Source organism: Metopolophium dirhodum, chromosome 1 (genome assembly GCF_019925205.1).
Source record: "Metopolophium dirhodum isolate CAU chromosome 1, ASM1992520v1, whole genome shotgun sequence".
NCBI lineage: Eukaryota > Metazoa > Arthropoda > Insecta > Hemiptera > Aphididae > Metopolophium > Metopolophium dirhodum.
In genome coordinates this window covers 5,683,942-5,710,720 of record NC_083560.1, presented here as the reverse complement: position 1 = coordinate 5,710,720, position 26,779 = coordinate 5,683,942, and the positions used below count along the sequence as shown (strand labels likewise).

Here is a 26,779-nt window from a genome sequence, read left to right as displayed (position 1 = left end):
TCTTTTCCATGGGTCCACATACGTCGCTGTGTATTATTTGCCCTGGTTCAATAGTTATTGTTTCGCTCTGAGTGAACGTATCCTTATGCTGTTTGCCATAGATGCATGGTTCACAGAATAACTGTCCTTGTATATCTGTAAATTGTATTTGATTGTGTTTTGAATACTCACGAACATGTTTGACATTCTGATGACATAGTATTTTGTGCCAGTGTTCTAATGTTAATTTCTTAACTGCAACGTTAGCACAGTGTCCAATATCCTGTGAAATATCTGTTTTGATTAGCATTGAAAACAATTTATTCTCACGAACACCGACTGCAATTACACGATTATCCATTTTAAATGTACGACCTTTACTGTCTGTCACCATTGTAATTCCTTTATCAAGGCATGCCCCACAAGAAAATAAATTTACTTTTATATCAGGTACATTTTCTAAGTAGCCATTTATCCACTTATTGTTAACATAAGTATGAATATTTATGTTACCTTTTCCGACTGCCATAATGTGCTTACCATCTCCAATACGTACAGGCGAATGCACATCAAAATTTTTATAATCGACAAACCACTCTTTCCGATTTGTCATGTGGTCATGTCGCTCGAACCTGAGTCCACATACCATTTGTCTGAGTCGTCGATTTCTTCAATTTTTCTTTGTACACCAATAAGCGCCAAACCGGAAGTTGATTTTTTTTCTTCTTGTTCCCTTTTGAATATCCTGCAGTCCTTTTTCCAGTGCCCTGGTTTTTTACAGTGGTTGCATTTCCCTGGTTTTGTATTATCATTTTTGTTCCCGTATTTTTTACTTTCAATATACTTGCCTTTGTTTGCAGTCAAAGCAATACTTTCAGCACCATCGTTACGGACCTCCTGTCCTTGCAAAGGTAAATAATAATAAGATCGGATATATATAATATAATAATAAGTATAATGATATGATGTACAATAGTGTTACGAGGCGTAATATAAATCAACGACTAGCTATGTATACCCGGCTACACTATACAAGACATATATGCTGTAGTATTATAAAAATGTATAGTCAGCATCTGCTAACTACAGTGTGAATATATTACTTATACACTACCATTATATAGGGTGTTTTGTTTATAATTCCAACAGAAACTAATTGTATTATGTAAATAATTGTATAGGTAGTAGTGGTAGTACCTACATTATAAATATAATACAATTTGGGGATTATATGATGCAGAAAAAACAAATTTATAAACTGAATAAATATTATTATAAAATGGGCATTTTACTATTATACGCGTTATCTCCAATGGAAAAAATCAAATAATAATGAATATTATATAATATTATATATTTTTAGATTTTTCTCTAGTAAAGACTAGTTCATTTTCAGTCCCTACACTAATATAATTAGGTTTTATATAATTTTAGATAAGTAAAATAAAAACAAATCAAGCAATATATATTTTACCAGAATGTTTTTTATTTCAAAAATATTGTTAAAAACTTAATTTGTCCAAAAAGTATATCTTATATAATCTAAATAAACTAATGACATTGCATGCTAATCCATAATTATTTACCTATTAACACGGTACGTAACAAGCTTTTTTTTCGATAAACAAATATTGATAAAACTAAATTATCAGTGTTACAAATAAATTTAATTTGGATAATGCGAAAATAATAAAATTAAAAAAAAAGTGAACTCCTCCGCTTAGAATCTAAAACGTAAAGGGATTTATGTATAATATACAAAATCCCGCATTTATAAGAATGGTTTAGGGTCTAAACTATTATAATAAATTATCCCGAAAATAAACACATGTCCAATATTTTACAATGTCCTTAATATTTATAATATATTATTATGTAATAAATTCAACTAACTTCTCTCAATCGATTTTCACTAGATACATCACTAATTTCCAACTTTCCTCCATCTGCTTCATCTTCATAATCAATATATGATTTACAGAGGTTTGTATAATAAAGCTTATTACCAGACGGTACGAAAAAATGAGGTCACCATTCTTTTTCCGGCAGATCTTCTTAGTGTTTCTTAAATCAGTGTCCTTAGCTAAAAAAAAAAAAAAACTATGCAAATAAACAAAAATATGAAACATAAAATATATAATATTTTTACAATCATCGTTATGTCTAATTGTGACAGCTTGGTCTCCATTAACTTTTTCTGGAAATCATTTATGTTTTACTATGAACTTATATAAAAGTTGTTCAGGGGAAGGCATTTTATTTTAATTTCGGTCAACCAGTTGCGTAAGTAACATCTTATCCCCTAATACTTCAATCATAGTTGATGCCATATTTCGCTGTTGTGGTATTGAACAGTTGTCTTCTATTGACATAATAACTGGATACCTAAAATTATAGTTATTATTAATTGATTAATAAATGCCCGTATAATGATATTTTCCTTACGGCGAAGCAATAAAAGCATGTTTTTTAATCGTTTTAAGGCATCTAAACATTTTATGTGACTGGTTAATGTATGCCCATGGTATATTATTGGCAGTCCGTTTGGTCCATCCCAATAATCTAATTCTATACAGCGACATCCCCAGCGTAGACACCTTACATATGACTCGATTGAACTTTCACTAGATACTTGATCGCCAGTTCAATAGCTGGAAAATATAATATCAGATTTTATTTAACACCAATATTTTATAAATGCTATAGAATAAAGTTAAATAATTTACTAGTAAATGCATAATAAAATAGATGTCCTTATTGGTTTAAATAAGTATGTAGAACAAAATAATAATATAAACAAAATTAAACTGTACACTTTATTTTAAAGATCATGAAAAATTAAATAATAAAATGTATTTAGATTAAAAATAATATGAAGTACAAGAATTATAGAGGTTCATTGTTAGTAACTAATAATAATATAATATCTAATTTTATAATGGGAACTATGTAAAAACTAAAAAAAATTTTAAACAAGATAACCCAGAAGAATAATCTGATGTTATATGAGGAAGTCTCTTAGTTTTTTCATAGAACCATTTATCCATTACTTATTAAACATAATAAGTAATAACTAATTACTAAATAATTTTTCTTCTTAAGCCTTCATTATTGTCATTACACTAATAACATGGCATATCAGTAAAATGTAGTTTCTTCATCTTACACACGGGTTAGGGTTAAGAACTCTCAGTATTTCACTCATTGTGATTACATTGTTAAAATTAACGTGTTCACCAATTATAACATTTAAATTATATATTTTTATCAAAAGCTTATTTTAATATTTTGATTTTTAAAATAATTATAAAAATAAATATTTATGATATTTCTTAAATATTAAAAATAGCCTCTGACAAAACACAAATTTTATTATTTTTTATAATTATTATGTAATGATACATTAACTTCAATAATATAATCTCAACGAGTAAAATATATAAAGGTATTACTATATTCTACATTAATTAAGAGTGAGGAAAAATGTTTGATGATGCACCCCTCTACTGTATTTTTTTTATCGAATCTCAATTAATACATGTACATACTAATAGAAAATATTAAATAAAAATGTAAATATTCAATATAGTAATTTTAATTGTATTTATTTGAATAAATACAATATTAATTATATAAAATATGTCATGATTTTTGTTAGTAATGACTATAATGAGAATTTATTGTTCGGTATCCTACCTATTTTCAACTTAATCAAATATTCTAAAACCAAAAGAATACTTTAAACCCAAGTTCTAATATTAACAGGGTAATTTTTTATTCAAAAGGCCTTCTAATTGTAAAAATAATACCTTAAATATAGCTGTCATCTGGATATGAACTCATATCTTACGGTTTTTTTTTTGGACACACATGATTCACATATTCATTTTCAGTGGCAGAAGTTTCAATATCTACATTCCTTGGACCAGTTGGACCCCGTTTGTTTAAAATTAAATGTAACGGATATATATCTACTTAGAATTATAGTATTTAATAAAAAAAAAATACATGATAACTATTATAAATTCAAAAATACTACTTAACTACATTAAAACTAAACTAATTAGGTATAGAAATGTTATGTGTACCTATATATTATCAGTGTGTTTGATTGTTCTTCCAAATCCATTGATTCGATAAGCCAATTTACTGGTATCACACTATAGTCATTTGATTCAGATAAAAATAACTCAGTACAATCCATCACTTAAATGATCGTCATTCGCTACTATGAGAACATAAAAAAATGATAATTTAACTTAACAACTATCCAATTAAAGTTATTGTGTTATGTTCATTATCGTTTATAAACTTTAGTTTGTGAACGTCCTCATAGTATAAAAATATTTACCACATCCGGTGATGGTCAATAAATAGTATAATTTAAAAATATATTCAACACAATATAATATTGCATTACCTTCTTTGAATAACTGTACAGCGCAAGAGTATTATTCAATACTTATATTAAGACGTGACTAATGCTTAATATGGAAACTAACAAAGAAGGAACAAAAATCAATTATAAAATCAAAATTATTAAAAATAATGTTTCCAGACCGTGTACGCACTACTTGATTCACACCGCTCCTGGCAACTGAATCGACTGCAATTGTCTGCAAAAACTAAAAATCATATCATAATTTTGTACGGGTAAAATATTAAATAAATTGTTTATATCCAAAACGTATTATACACTGCGGTAGCGCTGAGTACCGATAACAAATAATAATACGATAATCATCGGCCAATGATAAAAGCGCATAGCGATCGCCTTTAAGTGGGAGGTCGGACCCCGGACGATGATCGACAGACGACAACGTAGTCTACGTGCCTTAAAATATAGTCTTTAGACCACGATAAATGTCGTAAATCGTACCTATAACATTTTAGACGGTAAATGATTAGGCTCGAACAATTTTAAAATCAGATGGACAATATTATTTTTAATTTTGATTGTTTCTTAATACACCCGATAGTAAACGTACAGAATAAGCTTGGTGCGCGAGGCGATGACAATATGATAAGGTTTATCGTCAATATTGTGGCGAGCCAAGGCTTCACCACAATATTCTCCGCCACCGGTCACACCACCTACAATTGGCAACACCGGCCGGCACCTAGGCGTTCGTTGCGACATACACACTCTCTAATCTCTAGTTGGAACTTGAAAAACAACAGACTCCTTTATAGCTCAGCTCCCTAACGCAGAACAATCTCTAGTGCTTTACGAATTTTACAATAAACCTCCGCCATCGACGGTCACGCTACTCCAGCCCGAGGTTATGAACGTTCGTCTTTTTCGCCGGACCGACCGAATCGTTCACATCGATTTGTCATATCTACCTCCCGTTGCGAGAACTAACGTATGTCGCGGTCCTGTGAGGACGTCACGTACTTGACCGGCACCGCCATTGATTTATTGTTAAAAATTGTACTTATGTTTCGTGACTTAATAAACTCTTTTATCCGTTTACATAATTGACTACATTATCCCGTACAACGAAAAAGTTGGTTTACGACGATACAGATAACCCGTTGTACGCAGTGCTCGAAATGGAAGATTTTACGAACCGTAACGCTCATAAAATTAATATGCGGATTATAATATTATTTTAATTCGTGTTTACTTTACAATACAATATAATTAGTTAAATAGATACAAATAATATGAGTAATTTTAAGCTTAAAAAAGGTGGGTAAGTGGATGTCGCTCTGATGTACAGTAGGTTACAAGTGGGTCACTGTAATGGATGGTGTTCAATTTGAATTCAATGGTATAATATCATTGTATAAGAAAAATGATTCTCAACGGAAACGTTCAGTCAGCCTATGACATTACCAAGTATATTTGATGATATTATTGAGAATAAAGTAATTTAATAACCTATTTACGTGGAACCTTGTCTTAAATTTTCAATCCTTAGCTATAAAAATTGAATATTAACAAAATATTTTGAACATTTTATGGTGTATAGAAAATGCTAATACTTACAGTTATATGTTTTAGAGTTGCACCAAAAACTAAAAAATTGACCTCTGTATATTAAGTCTATTATATATTAATATTATATTTTGTCGAAAGGAAATTTTACAATTTTAATCCTCTAGATTGTGATACTATCGATTTTTACGAACCGGAACTCTTAAATTTTAATTTTCACCAACCGGAACGGATGCAAAGTTTATATTACGAACCAGAACGCCATTCCGGTCCATTTCGAGCAGTGGTTGTACGCCACAATATAATATCTATTGTGCATATTATAATCATACGTAAACACCAAGGGTCATAGCACGGACTAAGATACTCCCTGTACACCGCCCAACATATTACATTTCGTGGTCAACCTCCCCACACCCTCCAACCATGTCGTGTCCAGTCCTGTGTATCCACCTTTGGTATATCTCAGCAAGTGAGTACTACTCTGCTGTACGGAAGGCATCGGAATGGACGTGTTAAATTTGAATTCAACTTTTTACATTATAAAATAGTTTATGAGTTTATGTGATTTTGATAAATTTAGCACAACTTAAAAATATAATATACTTCCACTTTACTACTAGAAACAGATAGAAAAATAAACACATACATTATTGTAAAATCAATATATTCATAGCTCTGATCAGAATCTTAAACGGTGAGGAAGTGGGTATTGTTCGGCTGTACAGTAGGCAAGGCCGTAACTGGCAAAAAATTTCGGGGGGGGTCCAACATTTTTTTAAATATAGATACTAAACACTTCATTTTTACGTTAAAAATATAAAATTGTATTATTATCATTATTAAAAACATATTAGGTCATTATTATAATATTCAATTTACATTGATTGTTTATATACATATATAGACTATTTAACTATTATTCACATTACAAAAGCACAAATCAAAAAAAAGCTAAAATATAAAATACAATTTTTTGTATAAAATAAAATAAAATGATAAATTTAATCTTATTTTAAATTACTGTTTTAACAAAAATATACAATTATTATTTAATACAATTTATAGTTTATAAACTATATTCACCGCTAAAATTTTTCTACTTTTAAAAATTTCGGGGGGGGGGGGGGTCCGGACCCCTGGACCCCCCCCCCCCTCAGTTACGGCCTTGACAGTAGGTGGTAGAATGGATTTGATTATGTATTTAACACTTTAAAAGAATGTAAATCTGGCTTCTAATTATGACTACCTAATTTAATCATTATTTTTTATTGTCACTATTATATTATCCAGGAAAATATACTATTTCTACCATAAGAAAAGAGTTGGTCCTATAAGGCAAAAATATACAAGAGAAAAAACTAAAACCTGGTGGAAGTGAAGGCAAAAAGAAAGAATGGATTCATCTAAAACATTTTTGGAAATTATGATAAAAAATAATAAACGCAAAATTAATGTAAGTACTATAATGGTAGTCTTAATTTTTAATATATTATATTTATATTTTGTTTCAGTACATCGAGCAACCTTGCAAATTATGACACAGTCTTATCAACTGATTCTGGTGTAAAAGAAAAAAAATTAAAGCGTAAACAAAGCGAGTTAATGGGTTCTTAATTTTTTATTCAATTTATCAAATATAATATTTAAAGTGTTTCATTAAAAACTTATTGACAATTATTTTAGTCTTTTGAAGAAACTTTAAGAGAATTAGACCAATACCACCAGTTCTACCAGTTCAACCAAATACAGGAGAATTAATTAAAAACGTTACGGTAGTTAATTTAAAATTATTTGATAGTTGATTTTATATTTTTATTTTATATTAAACTATTAACCATGTTATATAAAATCATGGCCCGTAAAAAACCATGCTAATATGTTAAGGTTACATGATATGCAGTTACATTCGACAATCTAATATGGAACTTGCACAAAGTAAAATGTGTTTATAAATGTTCATCTATACTCCTTTTCAAAAGAGAATATACCGCTTTTGCGCATGTCAAATGATTTTATTGGTGCGTCGAGAACCACGTGATCACGCTAACAATGGGAAATTGGTGGGGAATGAGCGCCGCCTGACATAAATTGGTCTCCAACCGGTATATTCTCTTTTGGAAAGTAGTATAACTATATTTTATTTGCTCTACAAAATTTGCTGTAATTCCATTGTTGCATATTGATCAACAAGAGAGACCTCAAATTCAATAATTGGTTTTGAATGATTAACTAAGATAAAAGTTGTAATATTTATATATAGTATATTCGCCATTCACTAACCGTCTCATGCAAATTCAAAACAGAATTAATTATATTTATTTTTTGTATTTATTATAACATGATTATACATACAGGAGCGGACTAAGGCCTGGGTGGATATAAGGTTTGAAAACTAGCAAATAAGCGGCTCATGTTATAATAATTACTGATTAAATTATAAAATAAATATTATACAATTTGTTTAATTTAATATTATTTATACTAATTGTTAACCTATAAGGGGAGGTCACAGCCATAAAGTTTACCTACAGATTTTGATAAAGGATACATTTAATTGAAATATTGAATATTTTTTTCTTGGTTAATATAATATAAATAATAAAAATACGATTATTTTTAAAAATGCTATCCTTTTCTTTAAAATCTACTATTTTAGTAATATACCCAACTATTGTTCAATAATAACTACATCGCAGATTTTTATGTAATACAAATGAAATATTATTATTATTTTTTATATAGGTACATTTAATTTATTTAAAAACTCTAAATTATTTGTTTTGATTGGTAATATTTTAGATGTATTCACATTGTATCATGATAAAGCTACGGAAAACTTTGGAAATGTGAAAGCCTAAAGAAAAAACCTTGGTCAATTTTAGTCAACGTATCAAAAAGCAATTAGTCAATTCTTATCATCAACCTGAGTCAATTGGTTTTAGAGGTTCGCCAATTAATCACTCAAAAAATCAATACGAAAATTATCAGAACAACTATACTGAAATCTAATAGAGGTATGTGGATTTCTTCTTTATTTAATATTAAATTTATTTTATAAAGTAATATATTGAATGAATTACTTTGAAAAATAGTAGTAAAGAGTAGGGTATAATAGAGAATATTTAGAACTTTATATTTATTTAAGGCAAATAAAAAAAATGTGATTTTTTCATCATATAAATATATATATAATTTAATAATTACCTATCATATTATTTTATAGTTTGTTATAGAATTTGAAGAAAAAGTATTAAAGAACTTAGCTTTTATACTAACCCTTAAAAGTCTGGATGAAAGAATTAGCAGTGTCTCTTCATCACAGCCAGATGATATTGATAATAAAGGTTCCAGTCATTTTTAATGACTTTTCAGTTTCCAAAGAAATTAATGTAATCAATTTAGTAAAAAAGTTGAAAAAAGACATGGTATACAAAAAAAATTGGTATATAAGTAATTACTAATAAGTTAAGTTTTTGCTTTATATTCATTTGTCAGTATAAAAAAATTAAGTATGTACCTCGTACGAAGTTCTAATTATACTTGTATATGACATTACAGTTTTAATGTAAAAAAAAGTATTTAAATACACGATAACCACAGATATATAAAAATACTAGATAGCCAACTTCGGTATTATTATTGCCGCCCATAAAATGGCTGCCATCGTTATCTAAGAGGTGAATATTTATGTTGTATAGTATTGATAAGTAACAATGTTACATGTTGTTTTATATATATATTTAACTGTGATATATACAAAATAGTATATTATCATCTACTGTATCAGTTTAATTTGTAAACAGTCACCTCTTAGATTGGCATCCATTTTGTTGGAGACAATATTTTATACTTATGGAGATGGACTATAGCAGTCAGCTATCTAGTATTTTTATATATCTGTGATGATAACTGATAAGTGCCCAATTGTATTTTAAATACTTTTTAGTTAATATATTTGTATGTGTTTAAATACAATTGTACAAGTATTTTTTACAAGACTGGTATTTTGTTCTAGTTTAATGCTGTTTGTAAAGTACCCCCTACTTTATCAAACGAACGATGTAAAAAAATTAATTTTAAGAAAACTTTTCATTGACCAATTTTGATAAGATTATGCTTAATGTGTGTGATTGATTTGGTTTAACTTAAAATATAGGATAATTCTTATCTCGACAACTTGCCTTTCATTTTTTTTTTTTTTTTGAACATTTAAGAAAGGATTTTGAGATTTGCAATTGAAATATTTGTTTATACCTAAATGGTTGTTATTGATTACAGCTTACAGTATTATTATAATTATTTGAGTATTAATTTATTTAACTGTAAAAGTGTTAGGGAATTTAAATTTTTTTTGTATAATTTTTATTTCGATATTATTTAAAGATATCTTAACTCGTATTTTGTTAAATTTTTATACCTTGCTTAATCTTAAATTTTGTTTATTCTTTCTGATATTTTTGGCATAATAACATGTGTACTTAAATTATAATCTGGACTCTACTCTTTCAATACAAGCTATGCTTACAGGAAGAGTTGCATACTGTCAATTGTCTTATTTTTGAAATGTATTGTATTCTTATTTGCAAAAAATGTAAATTATTATTATTATTATTAATTAATTGCTATTGGTTACAGCTTATAGTATTATTATAATTAATTGTTTTAAAATATTTAATGCAATAATTGTTGATATAAAAGAATTTTTAATTTTTAAAAGTATATAGAATTGGTATTTTTAATGGGCAACAAAGGCACAGTCAGCCATACTCTATTCCCCGTAAGTTGACTAGTTCTACAGTTTCACATTGTAAAACACCATGATGTATTCGTAGTGAACTATATTAAAAGTGGGTCAACTTATGGGGAATAGAGTATAGTATTATATAATTTCTTATAAAATAAAACGACTGAAGAGTAAACAACAATTAATGTTTGGATGTTCCTTGATATATTCTGTTCTGTGATATTACTGATTTTACATATACCTATATGTATTTTGTTTTATTATTTTATATCCTGTGTCTTAGAAGTATAATATTTATAACTTTACTATACCTAATTATTAATTATATTCTATAGGAATCATCACTAAATTTAATATATAATTGTGATTTAATTTAATATTATTTACCCAATGAATTTATATGTATATTGTGCTGTTATTTAATAATATTAATAAATGATTTATTTTAAAAAATCTGATTTTAGGTATATATAATTAATTTTTGTTTTCCTAACACTTAATACATAATTGAAAATTATATTAATTTTGTGACTTTTCAGTAATCACAAACAATAAATAATTTATCTTCTAAGTAGATTTATATTTTCCATAAGTTATTTTGAGGTCTGTGAAAATAAGAGAACGGTAAGAAAAAAAGAATTTCAACAATTAAATTAAAAAAATAAAAAGGGAATGGATTCGATACCGCTGTCCGCTACAGTTCCAGTCAACAAACACCAAGTGAACTGTTTTCAATGTTCCAAAAAATAACACGTAAAATGTATATTTATTTAATATTTAGTATAGGTAGGTATGTCTTACTTGTCTAATGTCTATGCTACATACGACCATAACCTGGAGTCCTGGAATATTGCTTCTCCGCTGTTTAAAATGTTTGTATCCCGCGACCAGCTCGCTAACCATGTCGCGTCAATGAAGAGAAAAATATAATATAATATACACAAGGCCCGACGAACTTTATAGATTCGATCGGATCGCACCCACGCGCGATTAATAACGATTAATATGCGTCTACATCAGTAAAAGTATTGTACGTTGTGCGTACTATCACAGAATAGATGAAATATGTATTTATTAAAATTTCATCTATTCTGTAATCTGTGGTACAAGTTTCCACACACACGATCCGTTGGCGCGCACTTGATAACAACAAAAATGATTGATATGGCCAAGTCGATGCTTATAAGAATAAGTTATATTGCTATACTTTTGACTCAAATGAGATTCATAAACGAGATTTTGACTTTGAAAAAGTACTACTGGTTTTGAAGGTTGGTCGAGACCTTCCAAGCATTGCTTTTATTTATTATCACACATTTGTATATTTTAAATGATCAAAATTAGCTTAAGCAATACTTAAGCATTGACTAGGTACGGCCCTAAGCATTTAACCGCACTCAGCCGCGTTACACAAAATTCAGTAAATGTTCTAAGCTACCGATGGCATATGCGAACATTACCTGTATTATGTGTAAAACTATTACGAACAAGACAACGGTGACGGACGCAGAACGACGAGCGACGACTGGTTAATCACTAAAATAAACTAAAAACGTACCGCGGACCGCGGCGGTAGATTCGTAATAGCCGAACGCAAATACTCGGAATAGCCGGTTATCGTTCGCGGCGGCGGGAGTTGGATCCTTCTATAGCAATGATATTTCTAGGAAGTTCGCCCTTCGCCTTATCGGTATAAATATAATAGGTAACCTAGTATGTGTCGTATTATTTTTATTGCCGCCGGAGTCGGCACCAGACAACAGTAAAATAATACGAGTAACGTGTTCCAAACAATAGTTGTTGGATCCGGGAACGAACAATAATAGACCGTGCGCCCGTTATCCACAATACTTCGTATAGCACTAAAATAAATAATAATATAATAATTATTAATTACCGACCGATATGAATGTGTATGTGTGCGTGAGTAGCGGTGTGCGTACTTCGATCACCATTGGTCGGGATTGCAGTGCAAATACCAAAATACCAAATACTACATAATATCGTACCTATTTTACACTATTTTGCAAATACTGATGAACTACGTTTGAACTCTGAAGTGAGTGTGTACGTGTGTATATATGTGTGTGTACTTATATTAGAATAAAATGTCTTCACGAATTTACGATATTAAATATAATATAATAAATGTTTCAATAATACACAATATACAAATTTGTATGGCCCTTTTGGCACAACAGGCAAAAATAATATTATAATTGGCCGTCCGACACAAATAATAAATGTATAATAATAAATAATATGACAAGCTATTAGAGACGCTAAGAATAATAACATTATGGCTCAATAGTATATGTAATATGAGGTAGCTATTAGAGCTGTAATACAATATAATAATAAAGTGTTTTTACTTACAATTTGATCGGTGCACTGCAGATGCCCCCAGCTGCTACCTATAGGTTATAACCTTAATAATAATAATAATACACAATAATATACAAAATATAAGTTATATAATTTAAAGTATGGCGATTTGCGACCAATAAACGAAATAATAGAAAAGTGTGGTGATTCGCGTCATATACTAAATATATAGTAATTAACCAGGCTGGGTAATTAACAAGTTAAAAAGTTTAAGTTAAGTTAAAAAGTTAATTTTATTTAAACTTTTTAATTTAACTAGTTACTTTTGGCTGTTCATTAACTTAATTGTTAACTTGCTAAATTTCATTCTTAATTAACGTGAAATTAACGAGTTAATTTTACATTTTAAGAAGTAATAGTTAAGTTAATTTATTTTGTTTTTAATTTTATAATATTTCACTATTTCAGTGTATTTCGTTTTCATGTCAAAAAATATGTATCGTAAATTGTTTAAAGTTAAAAATTTATATCATTCGAATCTAACTTACATGTAAATACTGTGTGAAGTATTAACACTATATCCTATAATTTAGTTTTGGTTTGGAAAAAAATTAAGTACGCTAGCGTTGTATAAACAAATTAACTTTTAACCAACTTAATAAAAAGTTAACAAAATGTGTGTATTAACTTTTAACTTAAATGATGTAACGTGCCCCAGTCAAACGAATAGAAGGATGAAGGTAAAAATGTAGATCTTGAGTTTATAGTATAATATATTTGATTTATTTAATTTATTTAACTGTGATTGATATATAAAAATTACTCTAAGTCCAATTTATATGACTAAAGCTATCGAGATGTGACTATAGTTAACTAATGACTGTTCTTGAGCTAGTCGGTTGTTCGTCTGATGAACGCTTGTCCATCAGCTGTCTTCGATGGGTCCCTGTCCCTTCTTTATTCTGTATAACCGTACATAGTCATCTTCCGGTTAGGCCTACCATGAGATTGTCACACGCTTTGCACACGGCCGGATGTCTGACATATATGTGTTGTTGTTGTGCATTTGTGGTGTTCTATTCCATATAACCACACAAGATCTATACGGACATATTATACGAGTTATTTATATACGTAGTCTGGTAGTCATATATATATTGAATCACGCCGTCCATGGTCACGCGCTCGATATTCGTTGTACTACTACACACGCAGCACATACGCTATTATTATTACTATTAATGTTACGCGGCGCGTACCTACTATATAATATGATTACGTATACACTTTGACACTGCCTAAATAGGTGTTATATATTAGTTAATCGGGTAAATAGTCACAGCTCGCTACACGTACATAACACTACGCTCAGTACATAGATAACATCAAAATTTAAGTTTTATAGTGCTGTAATTTATAAAAATACCTAAAGTTAAAACAAATTCATTTTTAAAAAAATTAGTGTTAGAAGTTGATGAAGAATTTTTTCAAACAGATGGATCGATTTTATATTGCAAATTTTGTGAAATAAAAGGGTCATATGAAAAAATATATAATGTACCTACAACAGCATGTACGGAGAGAAAAACATGTGCAAGCTGTTAAAAGACACGAAAATCTTGTCAGATACATGGTAGTGAATTCTTTTTTTTAATTTAAATTAATTTTTAAATTTTTATTCAGTTTTATAACTAATTCATGTTAATTTTTGGTCATGCTTTTTTAAACAATAAATATGCTTCATTTTTGCTTTTTTAAAACAATTTTGTGCTTTTTTTTTTATTTAATATGCTTTAAAATCCGAGCCCTAGTAATAACTAATAAGTCAGGGGCTGATAGGGGACGTACTTTTTTGTTATTTAAGAACGCCGCCGAATTGTATGTCTGTGCGAAATTGGATTTTCGATAGACCGACATGAACTCGAAGTTGTACGACATTAAAGATATAGGTTATAGCGCGAGTCATTTAAGAGGACGCTATATACAGATATTTGTTATCTCCATCTGACAAATGTAGGTATAACAAAACAAACTTACGCTCAGCAGACATAGGCGTGCGCACAGGGGCAGCAAGGTGTGCTCTTGCTGCCCCTGGACGGTTTGAATATTGCATGGGCCGAACTGGTCCAAGCTGGGCCAACACACCGGTAAAAAATAAAAAATGAGTTGGTTATCCAAAAAGACAAAAAAACACATCGACAACAGACTTCTACGTTCTACAGTATTCTATGACCATTATTTATTACAGATGTATCATACTATCATGTGCATAAATGCATAATATGAGAAGTTATCTATATAGTAATAGACAATAGTATAATTGATTGAAAAATGAAAACTAAAAATAAACATGATTCCCGTGTTCCGTCATAACGATGCAGTACACAGATACTATTAATAATTTCATTATCAATTTACCACTGTCCATCACTCCCTCATTCTATTGCAGTTAATACTTTATTACATTACTTTATTTGTCATTGTCATATTTGCTGTTGATTGTTGTTGATGCATACTCGCCTAGTCGGCACTAGTCGGCAGTCGCGTATAATATCTTATATCACGCATTTATGCAACATTGTTTTGTTGTTAACATACGTTTAATAGTTTTATTTTTTTCTTATAATATTATATAAGTATTAGTGTATTATATTTATACAACTGTCAACTGTACAAGGATTGGTGCAGTGCAATTTTAATTATTTTGAATCTTTTTATACTTTTAATATTAGTTGTTAAAAATATAATTCAAATGAATTCAAATAAACGTAAAGGTGGTGCAGAGAAAATCCGAGAGAAAAAAATGAAACTGTTGGCATCAGTAGGAAAAATGTTGATATGGTATACCGGTGTTGAGCAAAAACAATTTATGATTAACCAATGATTATCGTTTGAAATAGTTTTATTTAAAGGTCAAAGGTTAAATTTTGATTTTGAGCTTAAAAATATTAACTTAATACCCATGTATGGGCCGGCAAAAATATTCGCTGCCCCCGACTTGAAACTCTGCGCACGCCTATGTCAGCAGATCACGTTTAACTCAGTTAGTTAAAAAATTTGAGTGAATTGACGTATTATGAAACTTGATGTTAAGAACATTATCTGTGTGATTGTATTGCTATTAGGGTTTTTAGGTGATTTATGACTTTATGAGCATTTTTAATTTACGCTTTATTATATTATATAGGTACGCATAACTTACTAAAGAATTGAATTATCGTGAAAGACCCTAATACAAACACAGATAATGTACTTACCATCAAGTTTCATATTAGGTCTAAATGGTCTAATAGATCTCAATTTGCTCTAATATTGAAACTAATGGAGCTAAATGCTAAAACGCGCGTTCTCCTGACCCAAAATTTGCCATGTTACGCACTTGTATAACGAAGACAAGAAATTACTGTGTAGCGTCGTCCTCTATAGCTTAACATACTACAATTAAAATTTAGTAAGCAATCCTAAGATAATTTTACCTAAAAAAAAAATTATTTAAATTAAATTAAAAATGTTGAATACTTACGCGTCAAATTGTCGAATGAATTGTGAACGGTCACAGGACAGACAACCGCGGTGTGCTGAAATCGTATACCTCATCACCCCACTTCCATATCGCTACGATGATCGATCATAATACATTTCTGCGAATGACCCCACCAAATCTATATATTAATAAATTGTTAAAATATAATATATAGTTCTAAATTTAATATCTATTAACCTTGGCACACAGGTCAAATTTAGTATTTTGGCGCTTTCGTACGATACAACTTTTTTTTCAAGATAAAGACCGGTGATAGTCGTAGGTCGATGACCTGGCCCGGCGAACGGGGGTTCTTGTAAATCCGATGCTTTATTATAGATTTAGATAAACACTTATCTTTTTTGGTTTCTATAATAACGCTTATATTGAATATTCCATAACTAGGTGCCTATATGCATTCTGCTTGTAAGGTATACACTTATAAGGTAGGTATAATCAAAAACTTAAAAAGGTTAAAAGTTGTATATATTGGTTCTAAAAAGAAAATAATTTTAGACGTAAATTGATTAAATATTGTTGTTTTATTTTATTTCATGGGTACCTCAATACCTACGTTCTTATAGGCTATAATAATTATATAAGTATAACTGGGCCAGTGGCGTCATTTCAGTTTTGATTAGACGGGCAACTTTTCACGGCTTTTCCGAATCAACATTTTTTTTCACTCAGATTCTCGTAACATATTGCTATAGTGGTTAAGGGGGGGGAGGGGGGGGGGTGGTAAATGTACTGACTTAAGGTTGATATAAATACTAGACTGGGGCACATGCCCAAGTTGCCCCACCCCAAATGACGCCACTGAACTGGGAAATATATTATTATGTATTATATATTTAAATTTATTATACATTTGATATTAATACATATATCATATTAAAGTCGCACCAACAGCCAGTGGCGGATTCAGGGGAGGGACACAGGGGCACGTGGCCACCTGTCAATTTTCTATCGAACATTTTTTATGTTACTACTAGTATCATATAAATAAAAAATTAATTTAAGAATAATTCTACCAACTATTAATTATTATTTATTATAATAATTATTGTTTAAAAATAATAGTACGCAATATGTATGTATTATTAATTAAAATTATATAATTTATATGTGGCCCCCCTATCAAAATATCGAAGATCCGCCGTTGGCAACAGCAACCAGTAGCCTATATGCCTATAAATACATCTATGTAATACGTAAGTAAAATTTCAGTATGTCGAAACTCGAGGGGAACAGAAAAATGTTCGAGATTACATCTTTTCCAACTTAAGGTTAAAATGAATTACAAAGCGACTTCATTGTCGTAGGCTATCATTAAAGACTTGAATGTTTGATTTTTATTTATCAATATCCGTTTATTTGGTAATATTATTATTAATTAACATCATCGAAATTACGAAATATCTTTTTGCTGTGCCCCTCGAAAAGTGTTAAATAATAACAATATTTTCAATAATAGTTCAGCTTTAGATATAATCTGTCAAACATTCTCGATACACCATTGTAATAGGAAATGCCGGGTATGGCTACCTTTAGAACCGATAAAATATATATTTGAATATGCACCAATCATTTGGGAAACATATAACATAGGCCATTACGAACAATTAGAAAAAATTCAAAATAATATGCTTCGTTTTATCTGCTTTAAATGCAATCTATACAGACCACCTCACTCTGTATATGAAAATATTCTAAGCTTTTTAAATTTAAAAACATTAAAGGATAGAAAAAACAATTTTATATAACCTTCCTATTCAAACTCCTTAATAATAAATTAGACGATTCTTCCCTCCTAAGCATCATCATTTTAAAAAAAAACAATCCTAACACTCGAAATAAAGAACTATTTTATATAAAACCCTACACTCAAAATTATATGTCATTTACACAATTACACCTATAAGTATTTTATTGTCTAGTGGAAATTCAGTAACTAATTTAGATTTTTTTTCTCTATCACTTGATATCTTAATACTTATTATTATAAACTTTTATATTTTATCTTTTATATTTATTTTTCTTTATTGTATAATTAATGTAATATGTTATCTTGTATATATTTATCTTTATTAATTTTTTTTAAAATCTAATTTATACACTATGTATTATGTAAATTGGACTAACATTCGTTAAATAAATAAATAAATAAATATAAAAATACAAAGTATAATATTCACAATAAAATATATAAGTAAAAAGAAGGGGGTGAAACAATATACCTATAGGTATTTAAGACTTCTATGTATGCTGATTACTGTATATATAACTCCGTTGCTGTCGCTCGTCCAAGCCAGTAAAATGATTGTCGCTTGTCAGTGAGCTTTTTTACGCCGTGTTATTGTATTTTGAGTTTTGACAACCCATTGTTTACGATTAGAAAGTTAATTAATTTTATAATTCTTATAATCTAAAAATAATAACAATAGTTCTATTAATTTGTTGCCTCTATTACATCGAAAAAAAAAAAATAGTTTAATTTTTATAAAAATATGTATAATATTGAAAGATTACTGTGACGTTTGTTACAGATGTCGTATATAAATTTTAATATTCATTGCGATTCCTTAATTTAGATACGAAATGTTTATAAATATATTATAATTTGTTAATTACATTTTTAATGGTATTTTAAGAAACTATGCGGTTTTTGACTGAAAATTAATTTAAATGGATTTTTAATACAATTTAGGTGCAGTTATAAATAAACTTTAACGAACATAAATTTATATTTTCAATATTCAAATTTATATTATATTTTAGATTCTGAGTGAAACAATAAATGTATTGATTTTACAATAATGTGTGTTTTTTTTTCATTTATTTTTTTATTTTTGTGTCCGTGTACACGATAAGTAGTCGAAATAATGCTTCGATTTTCAACTTCAGTATCTTGTTCGATGGAATGTGAATATTGTTGGGGAGGTCAAAATTTAAAATTCCCAATAGTTTTCAAAAGCACCCGGAACAATAATATAAAAATTAAGGAAAAACGGGAATTTTTACGCCAAATAGGTTTTCCACAAAATCGATATTGGTTTTTGGTGTGACTCTAAAACAAAGAACGTATATACATGATATTTTCACTGGTCGTTTATATTTGCATTTTCTATACACGATAACATTTTCAAAATATTTTGATTTGCTTTGAACTGTTTAGGAACATTTTCTGTTTCCAATTTTATTAGTCTTTTTTTCTATGAATGTCAATAAAACTTTATTTGTTGGGTAAAAAAGCTTGACAACTTAATTCAAGGCTTATACTACATTGTTACAAGGACATTTACTCTAATAATTATAAAAATAAATATGTTACATGACACCTATGTATATAATACAAGCTCTACCGTATGTACGATTAACTGCTGACCGATACATTAATATTAAAAAACACACATAATTGTAAGGCCTATGATGGCCAACACACTCTAGGTATTAGTAAGTTAGTTCGTTGTGCACCTTAGACCTCAATACACACTACGATTACCGGACTCCGTATGACTATGATAAAGTTACTTAGTATAATAGAACATAGTTGATATATTTGTGAGTATTAATATTTGTAAGTGTTTAGTAGACAATAAAACATAATTATAACTGAAAAGGAATCCTAGTAATTTAAATATATTTAAGATCCTCAGTGCTCGAAATGGAAAATTTTACGAACTGGAACGCTTATAAAATTAATATGCAGATTATAATATTGTTTTAATTTTTTTAATTCGTGTTTACTTTACAATACAATATAATTAGTTAAATAGATACAAATAATAGGCGAAATTTTTAACGCTATAACTTTTGAACCACTTGTTTCATCAATTTTACATTATATTTATTTGGAATTAAGATAAAAAAAAAAGGTGGATAAGTGGATGTCGCTCTGCTGTATAGTAGGTTACAAGTGGGTCACTGTAATGGATGGTGTTAAATTTGAATTCAATGATATAATATAATTGTACAAGAAAAACGATTCTGAGCGATAACGGTCAGTCAGCCTATGATATTACCAAGTATATTTGATGATATTATTGTGAATAAAGTAATTTATACATAACCTATTTACATGGAGATTTGTTTTAAATTTTCAATCCTTAGCCATAAAAGTTAAACATTTTATACATTTTTAACTATAAAATAATTAGTAAATTATAAATTTCATAAATGTTGTCAAAATTTAAACTTTAAATGCTTATAAAAAAAAATTGTGCCTATGTATTTTTAATATTTTTCAACTGCTATTAGAACGATATATCAGGAACCTTATATTAAATTTTCACGTATTTTTACCCAATAAATAAAAATTTATTGATATTTATAGAAAAAAAAACTAAAAAAATTGAAAACTGACAATGTCCGTAACAGCTCAAAAAGAGTCAAAATATTTTCAAAATTTTATGGTGTATAGAAAATGCTAATATAAACATTCAGTGAAATTTTCAAGTATCTACAGTCATTCGTTTTTTAATTACAATGAAATAAGAAAATTGTCACATGAGAAATCGAGTGAATATCAAATGTTGTAAAAATATAAATTTCAGACGTTCATAAAAATTTAATTTAAGTTTCTTGTAGACATTTTTTTTTTGATAAAAGTAGACAAACTTATGAGTAATCTTATATTACATTTTCAAATCTTAGATTTAAAAAGAAAAATTTTTATGAATTTCAACTCAAAATAATTTGCTAATTTTCGTGATTTTTCCGTATTTTGTCAAAATTGTATTGCCAAAGTACCAACTAGATTCACTTTCCTATCAAAAAAGATACTGTTGGAGAAAATCTAAGCATTTTTACTGTCCTAATAGATGATGACAGACACAAAAATAAAAAATTAAAAAAAAACACATCATTGTAAAATCAATACATTCATCGGTCTACTCAGAATCTATTTTCACGTTTTTTTACACAGAAATACAATCTTATTGATATTTATAGAAAAAATTAAAACTGAAAATGCCCGTAAACAGCTTAAAATAAGTCAAAATATTTGGAAAATGTTTTGGTGTATAGAAAATGCTAAAATAAACATTGAGTAAAAATGTCATGTACTTACTTACTTGTTGGTCATTTGTTTTAGAGTTGCACCAAAAACCAAAAACCAAAAAAATTGAACTTCACTCTAAGCATATTATATATTAATACTAGCTGTCCCTCCCGGCGTTGCCCGGGCAAAAGTTACCTCAGATGAAATAGTTGAAAAAGCCAATATTATAACTTATGTGTATAAATTCAAGGACTCAAAAATGCATAATGGAAATTTTATAATTTTAAATTTTAATCCTCTAGATTGTGATACTGCCGATTTTTACGAACCGAAATTCTTAAATTTTTATTTTCACTAACCGGAACGGACGCTAAGTTTATATTACGAACCGAAACGCCGTCCCGGTCCATTTCGAGCACTGAATATCTTGATATCTACATGTTTGCCCCCGGCTACGGTATTTATATCTATAGGATCATACAATTCTCCCTGGATATCTTATATTTAACTGGTTGTTCCCCCGACCACTTTACAACACCATCCATCACAGTGACAAACTTGTAACCTACTGAACAGTGGAGTGAAATCCACTTACCCACTTTTCTAATTTATATATGAATATTATGTAAAAATGTTAAAGGTAATATTCTTAGAATAGTTAAATTAATGTAAAATTCACAAAATAAAATACATGTAACCATACAGAGTATAACACATTAATATGCTTACCTAAGACATATTTTAAAGACCGGTAATAGTGTGGGTGAGAGTGGTACATATCATAAAATATTATATTATATTATAATTATTCTTGCGGATTACGAAGAGTTCATTGAAATTGGCAAAGGAAATTAAATAAATCTTCTTCTTGGCGACCGTATCTGTGCCAGTCTATGTACAACATTTAGACATTTTGTGCTGCATTAATTATAGGCTTTAGGCGGTTGTGTGCAGCCTGTGTGACACTCATTGAAGCCATTTGAACTATTTAAATAATAATACAATAATGTTAGGTATTTCTTAACTAATATTTATATTGTAAATATTTTATTATTGAAAGTAACTGACTGACACAATTTACCTAAAGGCCTCTGCACAAATAGTCATCGACAGTGTGGACATGAATACAAACACGTATAAGCTTGACCACGGATGGACGTATGCACTTAAAACAAAAGCTGGTGACTGGCTCTGCCTTGGAGCATATGCGTGTACCTTCAACAATTTATAGATTAGTAAACATTTGTAAGTATGATATTTAGTTACAATATTATGTAGTTAATAAATAGGTACATCAAAAAAAATAATTCAATGAATAATTCTTACATATTTGTACACTTGGATTTTGTACATGGTCTGAGAACATAGATCTGAAAAGTCACAAAACACAATAAAATGTAGTATTTTTGATATTGAAAATACTTAAATTAACAAACCCAGCCACAATAACAAAGTTTTTCCTATCGCAGTGGCCAAACATTGACTATCAATTAATCTATAAAATAAATAAAAATAAGTATATAAATATAACCTTAAATGACCTATATATTATGTATGTTTGGATACACCATTCGCAAAAATGTGTGCACCTGGTAGTCATGGTAGGTACTTAAATACTCAGCGAGCCCCCCCCCCCCCCCCCCCGCAATATTCAATATTATGAATAATTTTATTTTTATTTACATATAAAATACTTTTTTTACTAAGGTATATGTAGTTAAACGAGGTTACCGCATCTATTAGTTTTTATAACTTAGGAATGAATGTGAAATTATATAATATATATGTATATGTGTTAATGTATTATGTACGACTTACCTGGGAGAAATGTCTGAACACGCTCATGTGGATACGTTCATATTTTTTGCAAATAAGTTATGAATGATATTATACCTAAATATAAGTGTACTTACTTAATACTTGAAGTTTACGACAATGCCTCATTCCATCTAGGTCTCAGAGACGCAATGCGACGTCGCTAACTTATTATTTACGTAACCCGAGATGCTGCTTCATTAATTTCATCAACCCTACAATACGGTCCCGTTGTCTTCTTTCTAACATCAAGTTTCTATTGCGGTTATCATTGACGTATTCATTGAGTGGTTCTTGATTGTGATACATTCCCAAATCAAAATCTTCTACAGTTTCATTCATCACTTTAGCAATATTGTGCTCGATGCACATGTTGTTTAGAACAATCCATGCATTAATTATAGCAGTGGCTTTCTCTGACTTATAATGGAGTACTCTGTCCTTCAAAAGACACCTACACATGATTTAAAATTACCTACCTAAACAATAAATAAAACTTAAGAAAATATTGATTTGCTACCTAAACCGCATTTTTAGGACACCGTTGCATCTTTCTTCGGCTGCTATCGTTGGTTGAGCAATGGGCATTAGGAGCCATGGACGTAAAGGATAACCAGAATCGCCTATCAAAATATATAAAAAAGTTTTTAATAATTATACTCCAAACATACATATTGTTCTAATTAGTTTTTTATCAACTGGTTGTATCAAATAACCACTTTAAGTCGTGAGAAAGTTGATAATATGTATCTTCCTAGTAGGTACACAAATTATTATGGTTAGCTAGTATTATTAAATAAAACTTACCTAATAAAAAGTAGTCACTATAATTATGTGTATGTAGTTCTTCAAGCACGATTGAAACATTGCTGTTGTTCTATATATGAACATTGTGAGTACTTCCGGGGGAACAGTGCATTTACGTTCAGTCGTTTTAGATTTGAATCACATACCTATATTTAAAACATGGAGCATTATGTAGTTACTTTTGAAACATTATTAATGATTTACTTGTAATTTTATAATGGTAGGTACTAGCTACTTACTAGCTGAACATTAATTGAATGGTAATTCTTGTGGTTGATATACACATATTCCGGATATTGATTTTCAACAAGATTCAAATTTTTTGAAGGAGATACAATGAGATACAATGTGGGTACAGTCTAAGCATCCCATAACTCCAGCAAATACAGTTTTTCTATAAAACCTATATAGTTTTAACAAAATTAGTTTCAAACAGCACTTAAAATTGTATAATTTACATTTTTAATTTATAATAATTTTACTATGTAAGTATAATACTAAGTAAAAACTATCGTAAAAATAAGTGTTTCAAAAATTACTTTTACCTTTGTAAAATTGCCCTAACAGGAGTTAATTAATAATAAATAAATAAATAATTTAACATACTATATGTTACGGACTCCATCAAGCTTTTGAATATTGCTAGGAAATTTTACCAGTGTTAAAAATTTCCAGTTGGTTCAAAGCAGCAACTATTTTTTTACACATCTAGATACAAATGACTGTGACAAATTCATTAATTGACTATTGTCAATTGACGTTTGATACAACCTAGTAACAAAAAAATTTAAAGCTACTAAAACCTAAAAAAAAAAATTATTATAATACTTTAGAGTTCAAATAAAAATGAAGATCATATATATATATATTATATACGTATGTGTATGTGTTAATGTATTATGTACGACTAACCTGTGAGAAATGTCTGACACGCTCATGTGGATAAGTTCATATTTTTTGCAAATAAGTTATGAATGATATAATATCTAAATATAAGACAATGCCTCATTCCATCTAGAAGGTCTCAGAGACGCACTGCGACGTTGCTAACTTATCATTTACGTAACCCGAGATGCTTCCTCATTAATTTCATCAAAGGCACTTCTTGCTGATAAAATAATTGTTATCTAAAAAATCAAGGAACTTATCGTGTAATAATTCTAAATTCTAAATTATAATGACTATATTATACTCGTACATAGTATACTATACTTTTTAAAATTGAAACAGTTGATTATACTTGTAGTACAATTTGATTTTGTAGAAACCCTACAATACGGTCCCGTTGTCTTCTTTCTAACATCAAGTTTCTATTGCGGTTATCATTGACGTATTCATTGAGTGGTTCTTGATTGTGATACATTCCCAAATCAAAATCTTCTACAGTTACATTCATCACTATAGCAATATTGTGCTCGATGCACATGTTGTGTAGAACAATGCATGCATTAATTATAACAGTGACTTTTTCTGACTTATAATGGAGTACTCTGTCCTTCAAAAGACACCTTCACATGATTTAACAGTACCGATGGTATTACCTACACAATAAATAAAACTTAAGAAAATATTGATTTGCAACCTAAACTGCATTTTTAGGACACCGTTGCATCTTTCTATTACACTTTTTACATACATTTGGTTTTTGTTGTAATCTTCTTCGGCTGCTATCGTTGGTTGAGCAATGGGCATTAGGAGCCATGGACGTAAAGGATAACCAGAATCGCCTATCAAAATATATAAAAAAGTTTTTAATATTTATACTCCAAACATACATATTGTTCTAATTAGTTTTTTATCAACTGGTTGTATCAAATAACCACTTTAAGTCGTGAAAAAGTTGATAATATGTATCTTCCTAGTAGGTACACAAATTATTATGGATTGCTAGTATTATTAAATACAACTTGCCTAATAAAAAGTAGTCACTATACTTATGTGCATGTAGTTCTTCGAGTACGATTGAAACATTGCTGTTGTTCTATATATGAACATTGTGAGTACTTCCGGGGAAACAGTGCGTTTACGTTCAGTAGTTTTAGATTTGAATCACATACCTATATTTAAAACGTGGAGCATTGTGTAGTTACTTTGGTACTAGCTACTTACTAGCTGAAATTAATTGAATGGTAATTCTTGCGGTTGACATATACATATTCCGGGTATTACATTTCCACAAGATTCAAATTTTTTGAAGGAGATACAATGAGGTACAATGTGGGTAAAATCTAAGCATCCCATAACTCCTAAAAATACAGTTTTTCTATAAAACCTTCACAGTTTTAACAAAATTAGTTTCAAACAGCACATAAAATTGTATAATGTGCATTTTTAATTTATAATAATTTATACTATGTAAGTATACTACATATTCCGATTATACTTAAGGCGCCCAGTGCCAATGCCATTTTGTCTTCAAAAATACACTGCGAAAATAATGATACCACCTTGTAGAATCTACCAAATTTCATAATATTTTTTTAATTGCTACACAAAAATATTCTACAGCCCGCATCGATCTCTGATACAAAATCAGAAATTGATGCGGGCTGTAGGAAGTCTTCTTCTTCCATATACAAAATTAGTCATCAAAATCCGACAATTCTACAAGGCTTGTGAGTTATTCCCGTAAAGTCA

The 26,779-nt window shown here is 29.1% G+C and overlaps 3 pseudogenes; all 3 read right to left on the bottom strand.

The window, feature by feature from the left end:
* Nucleotides 1-23,365, bottom strand: LOC132940147 (1-phosphatidylinositol 4,5-bisphosphate phosphodiesterase gamma-1-like; annotated as a pseudogene).
* On the bottom strand, nt 22,259-25,080 carry LOC132940069 (putative nuclease HARBI1; annotated as a pseudogene).
* LOC132936498 (putative nuclease HARBI1) lies at nt 24,780-26,383 on the bottom strand (annotated as a pseudogene).
* Nucleotides 26,384-26,779: the final 396 nt, after the last annotated feature.